This window comes from Canis aureus, chromosome 1, assembly GCF_053574225.1.
Source record: "Canis aureus isolate CA01 chromosome 1, VMU_Caureus_v.1.0, whole genome shotgun sequence".
NCBI lineage: Eukaryota > Metazoa > Chordata > Mammalia > Carnivora > Canidae > Canis > Canis aureus.
Window position 1 is genome coordinate 59,193,494 of NC_135611.1, and position 21,116 is coordinate 59,214,609.

General features: G+C 46.9%; 1 long non-coding RNA gene across 5 annotated transcripts; it reads right to left on the bottom strand.

Annotated features, from left to right (window-relative positions):
- Positions 1 to 1,363: 1,363 nt before the first annotated feature.
- On the bottom strand, positions 1,364 to 19,379 carry LOC144315930 (uncharacterized). Of its 5 annotated transcripts, none has more exons than XR_013381674.1 (5): positions 19,174 to 19,379; positions 12,022 to 12,063; positions 10,309 to 10,560; positions 3,800 to 4,559; positions 1,364 to 1,874 (listed from the first exon to the last, which is right to left on the bottom strand). It is a non-coding gene; the product is annotated as an uncharacterized LOC144315930 (long non-coding RNA). The 5 variants fall into 5 exon arrangements; XR_013381669.1 differs by lacking the exon at positions 3,800 to 4,559 and adding an exon at positions 4,943 to 5,064 and having other exon boundaries at positions 1,364 to 1,879; positions 19,174 to 19,375; XR_013381667.1 differs by lacking the exon at positions 3,800 to 4,559 and adding an exon at positions 4,943 to 5,064 and having other exon boundaries at positions 19,174 to 19,374.
- Positions 19,380 to 21,116: the final 1,737 nt, after the last annotated feature.

A 21,116-nucleotide genomic window follows, 5' to 3' on the forward strand; every position in this document is an offset into this window, starting at 1 on the left:
AACCTTGGCAGCTTTTCACTCCACCAATCTGCCTCTTCCACATTTGTCCAGGTCTACCTCTAAACTGGCCCTAAACTAAATCCAAATCTGGGGACATTCCTAACATACAAAAGTCTTGGCAGCAAGACCAGCAATCTGGTTTTTATCTTGGTAAGTTTAATGAGCATGGCTTGGAAACCAATTTTCAGTCATCCACATGATATCATTTATCGATCCAAAAATATATGTATGGCATCGCGTCAGATGTTGTGAAGAACCTCACTCAGAGAAGCACCCATCACCCACTCACTCATCCTTCCATCCATTTATTCACTTAATTGCTCATCTTCTGTGGCCAGGCACAGGAATCAAAGATGAACAAAATACGGTTTTCATTGAAACTCACAGTCTGAAGAGGAGAAGAGACATATTAACTAATATTAACTAATCAGTAAAATAAAATGCAGTAAATCCAACATCAGAGTTATATGAAGGGGTCAGGAAGGCATTCCCAGAGTCCTTCTGAAATGTACCTTCCAAAACAAATGGAGTCAGCAGGGGGAAGGAAGAGTAAGAGAGTGGCAGAGGGACACGTGAACAAAGGCCCAGCGCCCAGATGCAGCACGGTGCACATTAGCCGTGCTTCTGCATCACCAGGACCAACATCTCAAGTCCCATCTTTCAACCACCTGCCCTGCAGGCTACCAAGTGAGAGCCATAGTCACAGGGCAGACCTGGGCAAGGCCATTCTACTGGTAGCAGGGGCTACTCTGCAGAGTTTGTAGCAGATGAGCTGTGCGGGACCATACGTTGAGTTTGTAGCCCTGCTTTAAGTGAAGAGAAGGGAGGATCTCAATGCTCATGCTCCACCAGTCCTGGGATGAGTGAGGGATTCAAGAGCACCAACAACCTACCCAAAGGAGGAATCAAAGGAAAAGAGGAGGACCCCAAAAGATCATTCAGGAGGGAGCAAGAATTTCTAATGTCCAAGGTTTCCAGGCCTCCCAGCACCCCCAGTTGTTTGTCCTGGACTGATCCCAGCATTCCTTTTTTCTTCCTGGTGGAGTGAGGCTAAGGAGGTGGGGGAGCACAACCCCTGGTGGTTAGAATGTGGCACTAGAATATGATGGGGGAGGGGGGGAGGGAGTAAACGCTTGGGGGATTCAAGATTAGTATGCACCTGACTCAAAGGCAGGGTGTGGTAAGCCGTGAGGCTAGGGGGCAAGCCCGTGTGAGGGCCTGGGAGTCTTCCCGCTGGTCCTAGCAGTCTAGAGCTGTGCTGCCCAAAGCAGATAAAATGCGAGCCACTTATGTATTTTTGCATTTTGGAATAGTCACATCAAAAAAAAAAAAAAAAAAAAGAAAACAACAGAAACAGATAAAATTAATTTCAAGACTGTTTTATTAAACCCAATATATTCAAAATGTTATCATGTTAACATGTAATCAGTATTTAAAGTGACTGAGGATAAATTTTTATATACAGGTTGGTTTTGTTTGTTTTTGTACCAAATGTTCAAAATCTGTTGAGTATCTTACGCTTCTGCACGTCTCAGTTCTGACGAGCCACATATCAAGTGCCCAGGAGCCACGTGTAGCAGTAGGCACCCTACGGGCAGCGCAGATCTGGAACTTCTCCTGCAAGTACTTGGGATCGTGAAGGGATTTAAGCCTGGCAGTGGTGAGATCGTATTTATATTCCAGACACGTCACCGTGGCAGGTTTGAGGAAGGTAATTTAAAGGACAGAAGACTGGAGGCAGGAAGATGAGGCAGGAGACCATGGCACAGAGATACAGGTGAGCGATGACCCCGGTCAGAAGCAGAGGTGAGGAGGAGGATGGCAACGCGAGGGGCACCGTCAGTGAGGATCCAGTCGGAGCAGCAGAGGTTACCCTAGTCTCTGAAAGACAAGGAAACAACTACGGTGAATTGACTAAGTCGTGGTGAAAATGATGAAAAGCCCAAGAAAGGACAATAATGCGTCCAGGAGCTAGCAAAGCACACGTCACTGTCCTTCTAGACTGGAAGACAGAGGAAGAGGTAGTGTCACCAGAGCCAGAAGCTCAGCCACCTGCTGGGAGACTTGGGGAGTAAGCATCCTGGCTTCTCCCCCCCCACCCCCACCTTCCAGGCTTCCAGTGGCGCCTCCCAGGGCCCCAACCTCCCAGTTGAAAGGGGAATATACTTCCCAGGGGAATAGAAGGCAAGTGGGCAATGGGGCTGGGGGACAAGGGTCATGAACATGGAGACATGGTCAGAACATGGAGACACGGTTTTCTTAAACTTTTCAGGGGCAAGTTGGCCTAAGTTGAAGACTGTAGGTCAAGTGTTGTACTGAGGGACCATAGGGGTGAGCGCTGAGTTTCCTGGTCGTGTCCTATAGGACCACATCAGGGAAAAAGAGTTGATCATCAGGTTTCCCCGGACGCGGCAATCCCAAGCCAGTCGCCTGTGCCCAGACAGCTCTCCCTTGAGAAGGGCTCCCTCGCCGGGACCTGCCAGGGGACCTGCCACCCCGCAGAAACAGGCCTGGGCGGCGGCCCCACCGTCCCGCCGGCCGCGTGCAGCCAGACTCGCCCGATCCCCGCAAGGGCTCATACCCAAGACCTCGCTTGGGCTGGGCTTGGTGGCCCAGACGGCGGGGCCCAGGGAGGTCATTCGGGAGGGAGGGAGCAAGACCTCCTAAAGCCCAAGGTCTCCAAACGGGCCTCCGCAGCCCGGGTGTCCCCCTGGGCTCGGCCTCCCTCCCTTCGGGCTGGGCGGGGCGGCTGCCGGGGAGCAAGGGGGGGGCCGAGGGCCGAGGGCCGGCCCCGGGGGCGGGGCTCCAGCTGCCGGGCCGAGGCGCTCCGGGAGGGGCCGCGCGGGCCTGAGGCTCGGGGCAGCTCGGGGCGGAGGGCGGCCGGGGTCGGGCCCGGGGCTCCGGGCAGCCCAGGTGACGGCGCTCGGGGCGGCGCGGCGCGGGGACCGGGAGGTGCACAGAGGCGGGGCCTCGGCGGGGCGGCCGGGGGGGGCGGGGGGGCTCCGGCAGGCTCGGGGGCCTCCGCGCCTTCGTCCCGCCCGCGCCCGCGCCCGCGCCCGCGCCCGCCGCCGCGCAGCGAGCCGAGCAACGACGCCCCGGCGCACGCGTGGGGGGCGCGGCCGCAGGCAGGGGCTTCGGGGAGCCGCGGGGGGCCGCGGGGGGGGGGCCGCGGGGCTGAGCCCGGAGCTGAGCCCGGAGCGGGCGGCGCCGGCGGGAGCTGGTCCTGGGGAGGGCGCACGGGAAGGAAGGTGGTAAATTGAGTTTAAGAGAAAGAGAGAGAGAGAGGAAAGAGAAAAGAAAGAAAGAGAAAAGACAGACGAAAGAGAGAAGAGAGAAAAGAAAGAAAAAGAGACGAAAGAAAAAGAAGAAAGAGAAAGGAAGGAAAAGAAAAGAGAAGAAAGAAAAAGAAAGAGAAAGAGAAAGAAAGAGAGGAAGGAAGGAAGAAAAGAAAGAAATTCCTCTAGGATGATACCAAAAAAAAAGAAAAGGAAAGGGAGAGCGGCCTGGGCACCTGGGGGGCGGGGGGCACGCGTTCCGTGAACGCGGCTTCCCTGGGCTCGGGCGTGGCGGGCGCGCGTGGGCCCTGGAGGCGAGCCTGGGACCGCGGGGAAGCGCGGGGGTCGCCTGCGGGGCCCGGTTCCGGCCCGCGGGGGCGACCCTCGGCCTTTCTAGCACCGAACAGCGTCCCAGGCGGGAGGAGGGCCCCGGTGCCGGGAGGGAAGGAGCGGAGGAGGCTGCAGGCTGACCCCCCCAGGCCCCCAGGCCCAGCCCCCCAGCCCCCCAGCCCCCACCCGCTCACCTCCCCGCCGCACTGCGCCTCTCTAAGGAAGGCAGCGTTGATCTTATTTATTGGGGAGAGAGCGAGCATGAGCAGGGAGGAAGAGGCAGAGAGGCGGGGAGCCCAATGCGGGACTCGATCCCAGGACTTTGGGATCACGGCCTGAGCCGAAGGCAGATGCTCAACCGACTGAGCCCCACCCCCACCCCCCTGCGCCCCGGGGCCCGACAGGGCCGATTTTATTTATTTATTATTTATTAAGGTTTATTTATTTATTCATGAGAGACACAGAGAGAGAGGCAGAGACACAGGCAGAGGGAGAAGCAGGCTCCCTTGCGGGGAGCCCAATGCGGGACTCGATCCCGGGACCCCAGATCACACCCCGGGCCGAAGGCCGCGCTAAACCGCTGCGCCACCCAGGGATCCCCTAGGGACTGATTTTAAAGAATGAGGTGAGAGTCTGTTCACCGACTGCACCTCCCTGGCGGCAGGTCCAGCGGAGAGGCCTCTGGCTCCTGGCTCCTCCCCAGGGTGCTCCCGGCTGCGCCCACAGGCCCGAGGCCCCGGGAAGGCGCCACCCTTCCTGGCTTCCCGGGGACGGGGACAGAGGCAGAAGCGGGTGTTCCCGGCGTGTCCGGTCCATGAGCTCCCCGAGTTCCCCAGGACACGGTTACAAAGCTCTTTCCTTCCTGATAGAGCCGTCCAAACAGCCTGGGTCCTCGGGATGGAGCTGGCATCCGCACACCTGGGGCTGCAAGCCAGGTCCTGACGCCCTAACGGCCTAAAGGAACGTGACAAGATCTCTAAAGGGCATACAGAAGGGAAAAGCTAGGGGGGTGTGCATGTGTATTTCTATATATTTGTATATATTTGTATACAATTATACATGTATATATATTTGTATATATATATTTGTATATGTATATTTTGTATATATTTGTATATATTTGCATATATCAGTATCACACATACGTATACACGCATGCATATATGCTCCAACATATGTGTATATGTATATACACATGTATATTATATGTAAATAGATGTGGGGGGGTTGTATGCTGGTATATGCAGATATATAAATTGATTCACTCACACACCTAAATAATAAATGTGCACTAGGAAAGTCAAACAATAATTGATTCCATTCATATACTCACTCACCTGTATTAAACAGCATAGAAAATAGCAGTTTGGATTTTTTTAAAAATTACTTCTAACGTAGTTTGTTTGTGGTTACAAAACAACCAGATGGAAAGCAGTCTGGGAAGAAATCTGTTTCATCACTGTGAGTGAACAAACACAATTAGAATGCTAAAAACATTAAATCTCATGAAACTGAACAGAACAGGGACTTTTTTTTTTGAATGGCAATCAGATGAATTATAGCCACCTAAGCTCAGTAATCTCCTGAGACTCAATATTCCTTACAGCATCAGCTGCAGGCAAAAGAAACAGAGCTGGCTAATTTGAAATCAATCATTAATATTCATTTTTTATCTTGCTACAGCTGTAGCGACTGTGGTCTGTCGTCTTTACTTTCCATGTGGCAATCCGTTTCCTTTGAAGAAAGCAGGATTGGCAAGTTTCCCTTACTCGCTTGCTCATTCATTCATTTTCTTCTTAAAAGAAAAAAAAAAAATCCCCAGAGTGCTTTTCAAGTGACTTTTGAGCAACCTGAGCTGAAACTGGTAGACATCTACTCGTCATTACTGTACAATTTTTTTTTAAATTTTTTTCTTTTTTAAGCCATGTGAGTATTTTAAGCACATTTTTAAATTGATTATATTGCAAGTACTAGGAGTTTTTAAAAAGTAAAACCATAGAATAATTCTTGCCATCCATTTCAACAGAAGTCTAGAATTAATGCACATAGAACACTGAGCAAAAATGTTCTTTACTTTCTTAACCAAATCGTATTTTTACCATCAGGTTTACTTTTAATAAGTATATTTTTATTTCAAAAGGTAGGAAAAAAATCTAGTATCCTACCCTACTTATATAATCATATTAAATATCTGAATTTTTCAAAAAAAATCTGAATTTTTCATATCTTTTTTCATTCACGAAGATTGTTGCGAATTGTTATCGAGCTATATTAATAATGCTTTACTTTGCTTTATTGAGTTAATATTGGCTCTCTGATATTTATGTCACTATATAGTATTTCTTTTTATAAGTATGGTAAAATATGCATGACATAAAGTTTACCATTTTGAGATGTACAGTTCACTAGGGTTATCACATTCACATTGCTGCGCACAGTCTCCCGAGCTCTTTATTTTGCAAAACTGGGGCTCTGTGCATCAACCAACAGTGCCCTATTCCTCCCCCCTCTCCAGCCCCTGAGAACCACCTTCTCCTTTCTGTCTGCGTACACGTAACTACTCTCAGTACCTCGTGTAAATGGAATTATTCAGTACATGTCTTTCTGTGACGGGCTTATTTCACTCAGCATAATGTCTTTCAGGTTCATCCATGTTGTTTCAGAATTCCCTACTTTTTTATGTATATACTAAATTTTGTTTATCCATTCACTGTTTTTTGTTGTTGTTGTTTTGTTTTGTTTTTTTATCCATTCACTGTTGATGGATATGGGTTGCTTCCACCCTTGTGAGTGAGTAATGAGTTGTCAACAACTCATTGGCCGTTGTGAGTAATGCTGCTGTCAACATGGGTGTACAGATACCTCTTCAAGACCCTGGTTTGGGTATATAACCAGAAGTGGAATTGCCAGACCATATGGTAATTCTATTTTTAGTTTTCTTAATGTACATTTCCATCAACAGTGTACCGGGTTCCAGCTTCTCCATATCTTCACCAACACTTGTTATTTTCTCAATTTTTTTTTCCTAGTAGCCACTCTATTGGTTGCCAGGTAGAGTGTATAGTATCTTTCATCAAAAAAAAAAAAAAAAAAAGAAGTATCCTTCATCAGCATTTTTGATGACTATATAATATGCTGTCTGGTATATATACATAATTTACTTAACCATAACCCTTTTGTTAAATATTTAGGTTGTTTCCGTTTTTTTCCCCCTACTAGAAATAATATTCTGGCAAAAATCTTCAGATACTTTCCCCATATTTTAGATTGTCTCCTCTGGGTTGATTCCCAGAATTAGACTAACTGGTTCACACTGAATAAATCTTTATTGTTATTGATACATTTTACATTTTACTTTAATAATTTTTCCTGTTAGGCATTGGTTAGCATTGAAAGAATTTGCAGGATTACGTGGGAGCCTTCCAAGTGGTTTCTTTTCTTTCTTTCTTTCACCTATGCCCCAAACAACATGTCACATACAAGTGATCTGCCTAAAGCAGTATTTTATGTTTTTCCTGACACTCGCCAGAATTTCTCTTTTAAAACACAAAGTTTGGGGTGCCTATGTGGCTTGGTCGGTTAAGCGTCTGCCTCTGGTTCAGGTCATGATCCTGGGGTCCCAGGATGGAGTCCCATGTTGGGCTCCCTACTCAGCAGGGGAATCTGCTTCTCCCTCCTCTTCTGCTCCTGCTTGTGCTCTCTCACTCTCATTCTCTCTCTCTCTCTCTCTCTCTCTCTCAAATAAATAAATAAATCTTTAAAACAAACAAAAGAAAGGCTCTTGCTCTTTTATTTCTCTTGGTAGCACCTTGTTATGGTCTTTGTTTCCAGAAAACTGTTTTGTCATTACGTTACTGCTTCATTCAGGGTCCTATAGCCACATTGGGCTCTCCTTATTTCCATCCCTGTGAATTCCTAGCACACTGCTGTTAACTCTGACACTCTCTTAGCACGTACTCAGCCCTATGGCCAGAAACAGCTCCAGAAAGCATAACTGAAGAGTGATATCACAGAGTGGAGTCTTCGTGGGTGGGTGCTAACATTTTTAATCAGCTTTCAGAGGGTTTTTTTGGCACTAAGAATTGCCAATCATGGGATTTGGACCCGTATTCAACACCAAGATTTATTGCTCTAATGTCAACCTTCTCCATCACCTCAAACCTTCAGTAGTCTGCTATGTCTTTACAGCCTGCATGACAGTGTTGAGGGAACATACAAGAAATAGTAAAGGGGACCGTAAGGGAAGGAGGGGAAACTGAGTGGGAAAAAATTAGAGAGGAAGACAAACCATGAGCGACTCCTGACTCTGGAAAACAAAGTGTTGCAGGAGGGGAGATGGGTGCGGGGAGGGCATAACTGAGTGATGGGCATTAAGGGCTGGGGCACTTGATATGATGAGCACTGAGTGTTATACTGTAGGTTGGCAAGCTGAATTAAAATAAAAAAATAAAAAGTAAAAAATAAAAAGAGCGTGGCATCCACATGCATCTCTCAGCTGATGACAATGCAGAAGTAGCACCATTGTGCCAAGCGGCACAGTGATCTTGGTGCTCTAGGCAGTGCAGCAGCAGGGTCACCAAGAGCCGTAGGAAGAGTGGGCGTGGCAAGAGAAGCCCCCGTGCTGTAGAGCGGGCTCGGGAGCAGAGATGCAGACAGACATGCCTCCCAGCATGCCTCGGGGGTGGGCACAGAGCTGGCCCACGGGCCATGTATGGACGTGTCCCTCCAACGGAGCCCGACTGCCTATGTGATTAAGTCCAAATTCTTCAGCCTCAGACTCATAAACTGGTGCCAGACCCCCTTCCCCCACCATTTTCTTCTACTCACCCCCCTTACCCTCACTGTTCTCCAGTCCAGCAGTTTCTTTCCAGGCTCCGTCCACTGAACGTGCAGGGATTACACTTCTCCTTTTCTTGGTCATTAGTTCCTCTGAATTGTCATCTTCGCTGGGCTTTCCCAGAACCACTCAGACCCACACAGGGTCACCCACACCTTCCTGGGTACTCCTATTGCACCCTCTTACCCTGATTCTAGAACTGCCCATGCTGACCTCTGATCCTTCCCTTTTGTCTGCCTCCTGGGCCAGCCCACAGAGCTCACTGACACCAGGAAGTCTTTCTCCTATGGCAGCCTCGTGCCTGACCTGTGGGGGTGCCCAGTGTCCTGATGACTAAATAAATGAATGCAGGGGCACTTTTTTGCTAATGTTTGTCTGGCTGGCTCAGAAGGTGCAATTCCTTCTGAAGTCAGCGGATTAATAGGTGGCAAGACTTGCTGTTTTAGGGAAGAAGGCAATGACGTAAGAGAAGTTCCAATGAGACACTAAAAGGAAGTGGAAGGTCCACCCAGTGCAGCCCAATGGAGAGAGAGGGAAGGAGAGAAAGTTGGAAGTCCAGAAACCAAACACTTGGCTGAGTGTGTTCTGACTTTCCTTCAAACAAAATTCCAGAGAAGTTGCTCCTGCTACGTGTGGGGAAACAGAAAGCAGAGGGATCTTGTGCCCCACTGCCCCGTGAGAACTCTGGAAGGAGACACAGAGGGTGGCCCCACGCAAACAGGCACCTTGATGCTCCTGAGGGCCGCTCCCCCTCTGTAGCTGAAAGGTAACTGCCACGATGATCGCAGAAGAAACGGTGAGGCTGCTTCTGCACAGAGGCCATGGCATGGACAACATAAGCCAAAGGCCAATGCAGAACTCGGCTAAGACACAGAGGAGCCCACAGCAGCGGCAAGAGCAGAGGTGAGGCCCAGTCTGCAGGGGAAGACCACCAGGCCCTGCCAAGCCAAGAGAGCAGGCCACAGATCACCGGCCTCAGGCTTCAGCTGTACACAGCAGCAGAGCCCTGTGACCAGGGGGACACTTGGAGGACTTCTGTGACTCTAGAAGCCCCGAGAGATCTGTCTGTGGGACCGAGGCCCTCTTCCAACCCACAAAGTCGTGTCCATATCTGATCATAGTCACTGCCTTGGAAAGAGCAGGGATTGGGGAAGAAATCTAAAAATGCAGTATTGATATGTTAAAAAAAAAAAAAAGTTAAATCATTAAAAGCAATTAGGGTATAGATTTAACTGGCCAGATGGGAGTTCCCACCTCATCTTTATCCAAAGAAGCGAGAGCCCGGGAGGAGGATTGGCCCAGCCACACAGAGGACTATAGTCGGGGCGGGGGCGGGGGTGGGTGGGGGGGATGTATGGCTGTTGGCTGAATGGATTCTTCAACTCTACTGTCAATGACAAAGTAAATAAAAGAGAAGGAATCAGATAAACCTATCTAGTGAAAAAGCCACCCCGCGGTGGAACAGGGCTGGAGTTCTGGGGACCTCTGTGCCTTTTTGTCCAGTAATACGCCTCTTGCTTATCCATCACGCCTTCCTCCTCTGTGACATGTGTGCTTCCTCAAAGCACCGTGAGGAGAAGAAACCAAGGGACTTGAACGCGGCCTCGGGGTTTAACAGTCAATCAGCTGCCGCTGCTGCCCCGGTCAGGTATAATCTGCCTCGTGGCTGCCTCTTGCTGATACCTGCAGGAGCTCTGTATGTGCACGTGTGTGTGTGAGGGTGTGCACGCACGTTTAGGTACGTGTGTACACATGCTACTCGTATCCATCTGTGGGCTGGAGGGGGGCCTCAGGGAGCCAAAGCCCAACATTCACGGTTTACAATGAAGGGACGGAGGGCTTGCCACCCCCCACCCCACCACCCACCTTGATGTGAGTAGACATGGGTTGAACAGGCCTCTGGACTCTGATGCCATGAAATCTCTGGTCAGACCTGCAGGCTCTGCTTCCCGGCTCAGACCTTTGGCTCTTCTGGCCTCTCTGGCAAGACCTCCGGATTGATGCCAAAACCCAAGTGTAGACCCTTTCAGTCCTCTGCTCTATGTGGCTTCTCTGCCTGACTTCTGAGTCTGGCTCTGATAGACCTTGCAATCCGTGCGGGAACTCCAGCATCGGCCTCTGTAGAGTTAAGGAAGGACACTGGCTACTTCCTTTTCCTCCAAAGCCCCTTAGCTGCTCACCTGGTCATTGGTGACTTCCCTCTGCCCAACCCACCCACCTCCACCCTACCAGACGAGCGCAGCTTCCCCTGCACCTCTCTGGCCGTGATTGTCCCTGGGTGACCCTGGCCCAGAAAGTGCATTCCCACACATTACTTTTATTCTTGCAACACTCTGAAAATTCACATGGGGATATATTTTGTCATAGCTGGTTACCACATGTAACCATATTGTTAGGTCTCATGAAGGGGTTAGCACACACCAAGTCATTTAATCCTTCAAGTGACCTAAGATATTGCTGTTTTAGTAGTGGGAGAACTGATGTTTAGGAGGGTTGAGAGTTTTGCACAAAGCCACAGTTGCAAATTCCACAATTGAAATCCAAATTTGGACCTCTCTCTGCTGAGTTCCAAGGCCTATATGCTTAGCCCCACACCAGGCGGCCTCCTCGTGAAGAGTAGGAGTCTTCACCCTAAAGATGTTCCTCTGTCTCTGAACCTACTTCCCAATAATTTCCAGACAAGATCTCTACTCTTCTGAAGCTTCATTACACAGCTCATGCCAATGCACAACTTGGTTTTCTTTCTTCCCTTTACCTACCCGTCATGGTCTAAGGACAATTTTTTAAAAGATTTTTATTATTTATTTGAGAGAGAGAGTGAGCCTGAAAGAGAGGCATGAGCAAGGAGGAGAGGTAGAGGGAGAAGCAGACTCCCCACTGAGGAGGGAGCCCCATGCAGGACTCGATCCTGGGACCCTGGTATCATGACTTGAGCTGAAGGCAGACGTTTAACTGACTGAGCCACCCAGGTGCCCTAAGGACAATTTCTTAAATGGTAAAATTATGTCTCTCATGTCATTATAAAATAAACACAAGAACTGCCGAAATGCAGAAATGAATTTAACTTGCCTGCAAAACTGGTCAAGATCTGCAGGGCAATAATCAATTGCACCTGACACTGTTCATTTGCATTTTTACAAACAACAGTCATTTGCATTTTTATCATTTTCTACAATGTAGAGTGCAAATTATCTCAAAGATAACGAAAGGTGGACATAGAAGAGTGTGCTATATAGGACACTCGGCAGTTATTTGCACTGATTTCAAGGGCTTTTGCATTTTTATGACATCCTGAACATAATATTTTATTATATGACTATATCATAACGTAATTACTCTACACACACACACACACACACACACCACAGATTGGTCTAGATTCCAGTTGTGGAGAAACATTTTCTCTCCAGAATGAACAGAGTAGAAGCACCTGGTCTTGCAGCTTTCCTTAAGTGGCATCTCTAAGAGGTAAGTATTCCACAACCAACTATGTATTATTCCAGAAAACTTCCCCCAATATCACAGGTTATCAACATTTTTCAAAACAGTACCGGGCACAGATCGCACTGGGATACTCACCTCCTGTCTTTCATGGTATCGGTGCTCACGTGGCCGTCAATCCTAGGACAGACACAGGGATAGGAAGTTTTGAAGACCTAATTAAATATTTTGACTAGAACTCTTGTCTTTGCTTTGACAGAAGAACATCCTTGCATGAAACAAACATTTACCAAAAATACTCCTCAAGGAGGATATGGTTCTGTCTCTCAGCTGCAGCGCTCTGACTTCTTCCTTCCCCAACCACCTGTTTCCCGTCTCAAGCACTTAGGCTCTTGGGTCACCAGCAGTGGCCGCTCACCGAGCCGGGGCAGAGCTGCTGCAAGGACAAGCCCGAGCCCCGACACACAGCCGTCCAGGGGTGCTTTGGCCTCCAAGATGCGGGGTGCTCCAGGGTCTAAAGTCATCTTCTTGCCTCCCGAGGAAAGTAGAGTTGGAGATGAGAATGCATATGCAAGTACCTTATTTGGGAGGTGCAGGGAATATTGCAGAGGAATAGGGCAGGGAATAGAGGGGCGGGTGGGCAATAAAGGATGTGCGGTTAAGCCACCATCGCCATCGCAGTGGGTGATGGAAACTTCGTCTTGCAGGGAAACTGGAGGAAATGGTGCAAAACAGAAACCCAGATGGAGCCAACCCCAGGGGCCAGGGACCTGGGGTGGTGTTTATGTATCAAGTCCTGTGAGCCAGTGATTGAAGGCTGTTGCTGAGAGGTGCTTCCGTCCTGGTAATTGTACCTGCTACAGATTCTGCAAATAGGAGTGGATCCGGGCAGCTGGAGTCAGCAGGGCCACTGGATGGGCGGGGAGGTGAGGATGGGAGATGCCTCGGTTTCCCCTGCCCCTCACCGCAGCTGAGAGACGCCTTCCCTCCAGTGCTCAGCCTTAATATGCCTCAGCTGCTTTCTTGCTCTTTCTCGCTATACCATGTGTCCTAGCTTTAATTCCAGGAGGGAGATTCAGAGAATCGGATTGATACCCTCCCCTTCCTCTATGGTCCTTGGTGCAGGGCTTATCGCTTGGGATCAGCTCACAGGTGGCAGGTCAGCCCCTGCACCGGCTGTCCTAGGACAGGACGCCCAGACTCGTGTCTGCATGGGGCGGACAAGTACACAGAGCTGAGCTCCTCCTCCTGGGGAGGAGTGGAGGGCCGTGAGCAGGTCAGCTTCCTGACCCCCGTCCAGCAGGCATCGTGCACACTGGGTGCTGACACTCAGGTGGCAGAGCTCTGCCTTTGTCGGCCTCACGCTAACCTTGGCCTCACTGGGAGGAGAAGACGAGGCTTGAAGGCATTAGAATCCCAAAGCTGAAGCTGTGCTTTGCCATCTTTACGTTTCCCTGCAGAACTGAGTGTGTTCCTTTGGCCCATCCTGATTTAAAACTTAACACTCTGCCTCTCACCGTTCCCATCTTCTCATTTGACTGTTTTCATGAAGGAGAGCCTGACGTATGTGCAGTAGGGTTTCACTGTATCAAGAGCTGCCGTAATTATTCATTTCCAGCGGCACATAGCATTTAACTCTGGGGACACTGTATTCGAATGGAACCCCTCACTACTCTCCTTATGCTCCCCGAGAGGCCTCACTCTCCCAGTTACACTCTTCTCACCACTTTTTCCTTAAAGTGTTCAGCTCTCTGTGCAACTTATTTTTTGTTGCTTTGTATTATTATTATTATTATTATTATTATTAAAGATTTTATTTACTTATTCATGAGAGACACAAAGAGGCAGAGACACAGGCAGAGGGAGAAGCAGGCTCTCAGTGCAGGACTCAATCCCAGGACCCTGGGATCATGGCCTGAGCCAAAGGCAGATCCTCAATCACTGAGCCACCCATGTGCCCCCTCCTTTTTTTAACTATTAATTATTGACTCCCCACATAAGCCTCATAAGGACAGTTGCCAGAATGAAGTGTTCAAATTAGTATTTGTTGACTGAATTTATCATTAAAGTAAGGACCTTAAGGGTTATTTTTGTTTTGGTTTGGTGTTTTGGGGCTGTTTTTTTTGTTGTTGTTGTAGTTGTTCCTTGTTTTTTTTCTAGAAAAGGGTGTGGGGTATTAGTTTGTGACCCAGTGGCATCTGTGGTTTGGTCCCTAATGTAACAAGGACACATACTGGGCTAGCAACTGGCTGGGGGCAGTGTGGAATCATCAGACCGAACTGAAGTTGTGGCCTGGGCCTCATCAGCGCGGCTCAGACCAGCAAAGTCTGGCCCTGGAGATGGGAAGCCTGTGAGGAACCATTAGGTAGCTAGTGGGGTAGGGGCAAGTGAGCTGGGCAGTGAGCAACATGAAAACATCTGGCAGCCACCAGGGCGAAGGGCAGAGGATAACCCGCTCAGACCTGCCTCTTAGATGAACAGAGCGGGTCCTGCCACGAACCAGCTCTGGGCGAGAAGAATTCCGAGTGAGGGAGGGAATTCACAGCAGCCACATCGCTGACAGCAGCCACCCCACCGCAGCCCACGCTGGGCATGCCAAAGCCCTCAGGCGGCCAAAACCAACAGCTGCGAGAAAATGATTCTTCAGGAGATCTCTAATAGGCTGTCCTGCGGATGCTTATAGAGGCTGGCACTCACTGTGAGCGCCAAGAGTCCGTGCTTCGACTTCTTGTCTGTGTTCTGGTCTTCCTTTCACTTCTGATTTTGGAAATTTACACTGGGTACGAAATTTCTAAAAATTTTTAAGTAAGTAAAATTAGGTAAACTTAACATCACTATTTTCTCTCCTGACTGTCCTGTATCCAAATAGCAGAACCAACACACATGGGAGGAGAACACTAAATGGCACCCAACCTTTACGTCATTCGTGAAAGCGATCCTTTGGAGAAACTGAATAAATGAGGACAACTTGCTGTAGGACACACACCAATAAGGCTTGAGACTGCTGTCAATGGGCTAAGCAGCTTTCAGATCAAGGGCAATGTGGGCAGAGGCTGATTATCTCCAAGTGTGTGAACAGTATGACATTGAGTTTCAGAAAAGCAGGGCAATCAATTGCCGGTTAAGCTTAGAACTCGTAAAAACCACATACTTGCTGGCATTGTCCTATGTCGCTGAATATGTGGAGAAGAAATAGATTTCTGTGGTACATTAGGAAAAAAGTTTTGTTAGAAACTCCATTGTAAATGGAGTTGTTAGATTGTAAGAGAGAAGGCGTTTGCAAGAGGAGAAAAATCCAGATGTTCAAGGCTCTGGGTCAGGGTGTGCAGAATGTGTCACATTAACATGTTTACTGTTAAAAGTAAGTCTCAAGGGCACATTATTCAAAGAAAAGTGACAGCCAAGAATTTCCTAAAACTATCAAGAATGTTCTCTCTCTTTAGTAAGTGCACACCTATAAATTCCCCTTTGTTCATTTTCAATGCACATTATTCTTTTTAACTCAAATTGATAATAATGATATATTCTGAAATAATGTTCTTTAAGTTAAATGCAGAGCCTCAAAACAAGCAGGCTGTTATTCAATCTCAGTAAGCCCTGAGGTTTCTAACCATGTTTCCAGATTCGCTGCCAAGAAAAGAGATTGCTCCTAAAACCACATGGAGGTGATGGCTGCTCCAAACTCCCTAACCTCAGAGCCTTCTCAGCTCCAAAGGCATCAATTCCATTTCATTGCATTTCAGCCCTTCCTCCGGATGGCCACACCTGTTCTGAACACTCACATCTCCAAGTCTGACCACAGCTCTCTGCCCTGCACATTCTTCTAGTCAGTCATTGCCGTATCTGCTCTATATCCCTCATTAGGAAGTCCCTGCATCCAGCAGTGTACTAACAGCCTACTCTGTGCAAAGCATTGTTCTTGCAAGACATCAGTACAAGGCGGACAAGAATCCCTGGCGGGTAGGGTATTCCGGGGTAGATAAGAAACAAGAGCTATAACAATAAGTAACGTGTTAGGTGAGAAGGTGATACATGCTCTGGAAAAATAGGGCACACTAAGAGGGATCAAGGAATGAGGGTCGTGGGGTGGTGGGAGGGGGCTGCAATCATCTTGCACCAGCTCCTGAGAGCTGATGTGGCTTCTCTTCCCCACTGCCACGTTCAGCAACATCAATTCAGTGACATCACAGTGGTAACTTGAAATTGCTGAACATCTGCACCATGAAAACTTGCAAATGACACACAGTGCAGCTTCTCTTTTCCCAGAAAAGCACCTGAGAAACATTTACCAGCATTTCACTGGTGTGATTTTAAATCAAACATTGACATTTGAGCACCGACATGAATTAGATGAGGGAATCAGGCTTGTGGGATCTAGAACATTCAAGGCCATGGGACAAACTGTAGCAAAGCCCTGAACTAAGGAGCAAGACAAGTATGGTAGGAATAACAAGAAATACAGTGAAACTGAGAACAGAGGGAGTGGTAAAGATGAGCTCAGTTCAGTAACTTGAGAGGAGATCGTGGAGGGTGTTGTGGGTCACTGGAGGTACTTTAGCTTTTACTCTGAGTGTTGGAAAGCTCTTGGAGGTTTTAGCATAGAGGAATGTCAGGATCTAATATACTTTTTTTTTTTTAATTGGAGTTCAATTTTCTAATATACTTTCAAAGGACCACTTTGATTACTATGTTGAGAATAGATTGAGGTGGGGGGAGATGATGTGAAGGTAAAAGCAAGACAATGTATTCTAGTATTCTATTCTATTGCGTGAGAGAAATATGATGGCTCAGAGTACCGTAATGGAAGTAGTGAGAAATGATTGGCCTCTAGATATGTTTCTTTTCTTTTCTTTTCTTTTCTTTTCTTTTCTTTTCTTTTCTTTTCTTTTCTTTTCTTTTCTTTTTTTTTTTCTTCTAGATATAGAAGCACCTACAGGATGCTTGGATGTATAGTATTAGAGATAGGAGTAAAGGTTGACACCAAAACATCTGGTTTGAACAGATGGAATGATGGAGTTGACATCAGCTGAGAAGTGGAAGACTCTAAACAGAACAGATGCAAGAGTAGGGAAGGGAGAGATAATCAGAAATTCTGTCCTGGACAGAATTAGCTTAACATATCTATTATGTTGAGTAAAAGGTGAATGTATGAATCTGTATTTCAAGAAAGAGTCTGGCTGGGAGGTAGACATTTGAGTGGCATAAATAGATGGAGGTTGAAGTCTTGAGACAGGATGGCAATGCCAAGGAGTGAGTATGGTTAGTGAAGAGAAAAGGAAGAAGGATTCAACTTTAGGATGCTCTGAGGTTAACAGGTCAGGGAGGAGAGAAGGGCCAGCAAAGGAGAGGGAGGAAGGGGATCGGCCAGAGAGGTAGGAGAAAAGCCAAAGGAGAGAATGCGAGAAGAGAAATTTAAGACAGTAAGTGTAGGAGACTCTTTCAAGGGCATCTGCTGCAACGTAGAGTAGAGAAATGGGGCAGTAGCTGGCAGTAGGATTGAGGTCAAGAATAGGCTTTGTTTTGTTTTCTTTAAAGATGAGAGAAATAACAGCAAGTTTGTATGGTGATGGGAAAGGGCCAGTAGAGAGAAATTTCAGTAGAGGGGAACTTTAGTCCCTCAACCTCTGAGGCTGGTTTCATTTCCCTCCTTGCTTCATTTCCCTCTTTAGCCAGCCTGGTCCCATGACTGGCTACTTCTATTATGTCTTTACCAGCCCGCTAGAATGCCTCCCTTTTGTTACTCCTTCCTTCCCAACCCCACCATTTTCTTTCTTCTCTAGAACTCTTGGGTTGCCAGTTGGCTTTACTACAATAGATTCATGCTACTAACCTCGGTTGAAACTACAGAGCTGTCCAAGTGTTCTTTTATTCTTATGTTCTTTCATGGTTTATTTCTTAGCAAATGACCAAGTGTTTATTCCAATTAAAAAAAATACTCTTAATCAGCATTCATTCAACACACAGTTATTGAGCAACAACTGCACTGCAGACACCAGGGGCCTGACACCCCACCGCCCACTGCTCCTTGGTCTCTCAGCCGCTGACCTTTACTCCACTTCACTGAAATGACTGATGGGAATTTCTTCACTCTTCTCCCTTATAGTCTCGTTTTTAAAGACATCCTTCCCATCATTATTTATAAAAGATAGTTTCCTTGCTGTTCTGAAAGATTAACTCTTTTGCTTGGGCCTTGATTCTATTACCTCTTCTATTTAATAGTTTTAGTTTAATAATTTAATGTCCTACCAATGACTCTTACTATGTTTTATCCCTCCCCGATTGCAGTCCCCTTCCTTCCAGAGGTAACAACTATACTGACTTTTGAACTAATCAGTCTTCTGCTTTTCCTTATGATTTTTTCATTTATATAAAATATATACGGGGATGCCTGGGTGGCTCAGTGGTGAGCACCTGCTCCTGGCTCAAGGCAAGATCCATGGTCTCAGGATCAAGTCCCATATCAGGCTCCCTGCCTGGAGCCTGCTTCTCCCTCTGCCTACATCTCTGCCTTTCTCTGTGTCTTTCATGAATAAATAAATAATAATCTTTAATATATACATTCATACACACATACATATAAGGTAAATATATGCATAGGTGTATATATATATATATATTTTTTAAAGAGTAGGGTGTTCACTTTTGACAACCTGCAGTCCTCCTTTGTGCTTTAAGTAAAATGTAAGCCTAGCTATAGGGAGAAGACAATTTTGCTACTACTAGAGAGTCTCTCAATTGTAGTCTGGCTTCAGCTTCTCCATCAGGACAGGTCATGAGTGAGTCCTGGAAACATAGAGTTGGAGTAGGAAAATGGTGAGGGGTGGGGTGCTCTGCGTTTCATCTCTAAGCTTGCCATGGCTCGTCTTCACATTAGTCTTCCTAAAGCTTTGACCACATTACTCTCTTTTAATTTCATCTTTAATTTCTCCTGTGGTCTCCAGAATAAAATTTTAAACTATGTAAAATAAACAGTGTTACAGGCTCTCAATTACCTTTATTTTTTATTTTTATTTTTTTTTTATTGGTGTTCAATTTACTAACATACAGAATAACCCCCAGTGCCCGTCACCCATTCACTCCCACCCCCCGCCCTCCTCCCCTTCCAACACCCCTAGTTCGTTTCCCAGAGTTAGCAGTCTTTACGTTCTGTCTCCCTTTCTGATATTTCCCACACATTTCTTCCCCCTTCCCTTATATTCCCTTTCACTATTATTTATATTCCCCAAATGAATGAGAACATATAATGTTTGTCCTTCTCCGACTGGCTTACTTCACTCAGCTCTCAATTACCTTTAAAGCAGCATTTTCCACTGTTCTTCTTTTTGCTCCTTAGTCAAATTAAACGACTATAGCTATTCCACCGAATCTGTAGGATTTCTAGGAGACAATCAGAAGACAACCTGGTTCTTTTCCCTCCCATTCCTCCTACTCTGAAGCACTCATCACTGTTCTCAATGAAGTTTCAGGCAGCTCACTCATGGATAATGAAAAGTTCTGTGGTCACTAGGAGTCCTAATAATAGCCTCATTCCAGTAAACTGTTGAGTCATACATCATAGTCAGAACTCCGAATCTCGCTCAAAGCCTCTCTTCCTCAACTTAAGCTGCACTGCTCTGATGCTGTAGGGAAAGAGGGCATGATTGGCTTCTCCATCTTTTACTATATCTGAGCTTCTGACCATGCCTCTTTGTCCTCTGCTCCTGGGACTAACCCTTGATCCTCACAGAAGGTGACAGAGAGGCAAGGGTAGGAGAAGGAGAGTTTCTGTCTTGACTGGCACCAGGGGACCTGGTAGTGGGTTACTCCAGGTGGCATAGGTTTAAAGCTGATATTTCTGTTGGAGTGTATTTGTGGATCTATGGAGGCTCCACCTGGAATATATCCCTGATTTCTCCTGGGACAGGGGGATGACTTTCCTTCCATTCAATATACTCCTTCAGTCCCCGGACCTGGGAATCTACTCCTTCTGTTAGGGTCACAGCCTCCTCTAAGCAAGGCCTTTGGGCATGCTGACTCTCTCTCCATTGTGGCCATCTCTAGCCCATGGAAAAACACTCAGGTGCCCTTTGTCCCCACAATCTCCATTACCTATGCAATTATCCATTTACAGATTCTTGACTTTAGGATTTTCCAGTCATGGGTCCAGTAGCAGCCTCCTGTCCTCATAGAATCCAATGGACATAGGTCCACATCTCTGAGTAGCATCCTTAAAATTTCCTTTTAATTGGCTCAAGAGGAAGAAAAGATTTCCAAAGAGGGGGAAGACTGCCATAGTACTCCCACAACCTTCTCCAAAGAAATTATCTGTCAGATTTCTAATCTCTTGCCAACAATAATCTTTTGTATGTAAATTATAGCTTTTGTACATCTTCCAATTGTGGAAGGTGCCAAGAGATGTGAAACTGGTTTTTGCCAACCTCCTTTTAAAGTTCTATGAAGAGGGGTGCCTGGGTGGCTCAGTGGTTGAGCGTCTGCCTTTGGCTCAGGTCATGATCCCGGGGTCCTAGGACTGAGTCCCATGTCAAACTCCTCGCAGCGAGCCTGCTTCTTCCTCTGCCTGTTTCTCTGCCTCTCTCTGTGTGTCTCTCATGAATAAATAAATAAATAAAATCTTTAAAAAAATAAAAAATAATGTCCTATGAAGGTAGTTTAGAAATTTAACTTTGAACAAACAAGTATATGCCATCAATTCCTTTGATTCTAATTTTGGGGGCTGCAGCTAAACTGAGAATTAACTTGTTATAGGATATTTATTTTCTTCTAGAAAGCTCTAGGTTTTTCTCTAGGTTTTTCTTTCTGGGCCCCACTCATGTCATTTCTTCCATCCAGAATGTCCATATCTCCAATGTCATCTATAAGGCTCAGCTCAAAGATGACCCCCTGCACAGAGTTATCCCAGATTCCCACAGCTACAAGTGATCTCTCTCTTCCTTGTACCATTTTTACCCCTCTCAAATAGTGGTTACCCATACTCTGTCCTTGCATTGTAATTATTGCAGAGCACGCCCTTTTCCTTATGGAATATAAAAGCCTTCACCATAGAGAATCTGCCTGTATGAGTTTGCTAGGGTTGCTATGACAAGTATCCAGACTGAGAGCTTTAAATAACAGGAAACTGTGTCCTCACAGCTCTGGAAGCTTGAAGTCTAAGATCAAGGTGGCAGCAGGGTTGGCTTTTTCTGAGGCTTCTATTCTTGGCTTGAAGATGGCCATCTTCTCTGTGTGTCTCCGCA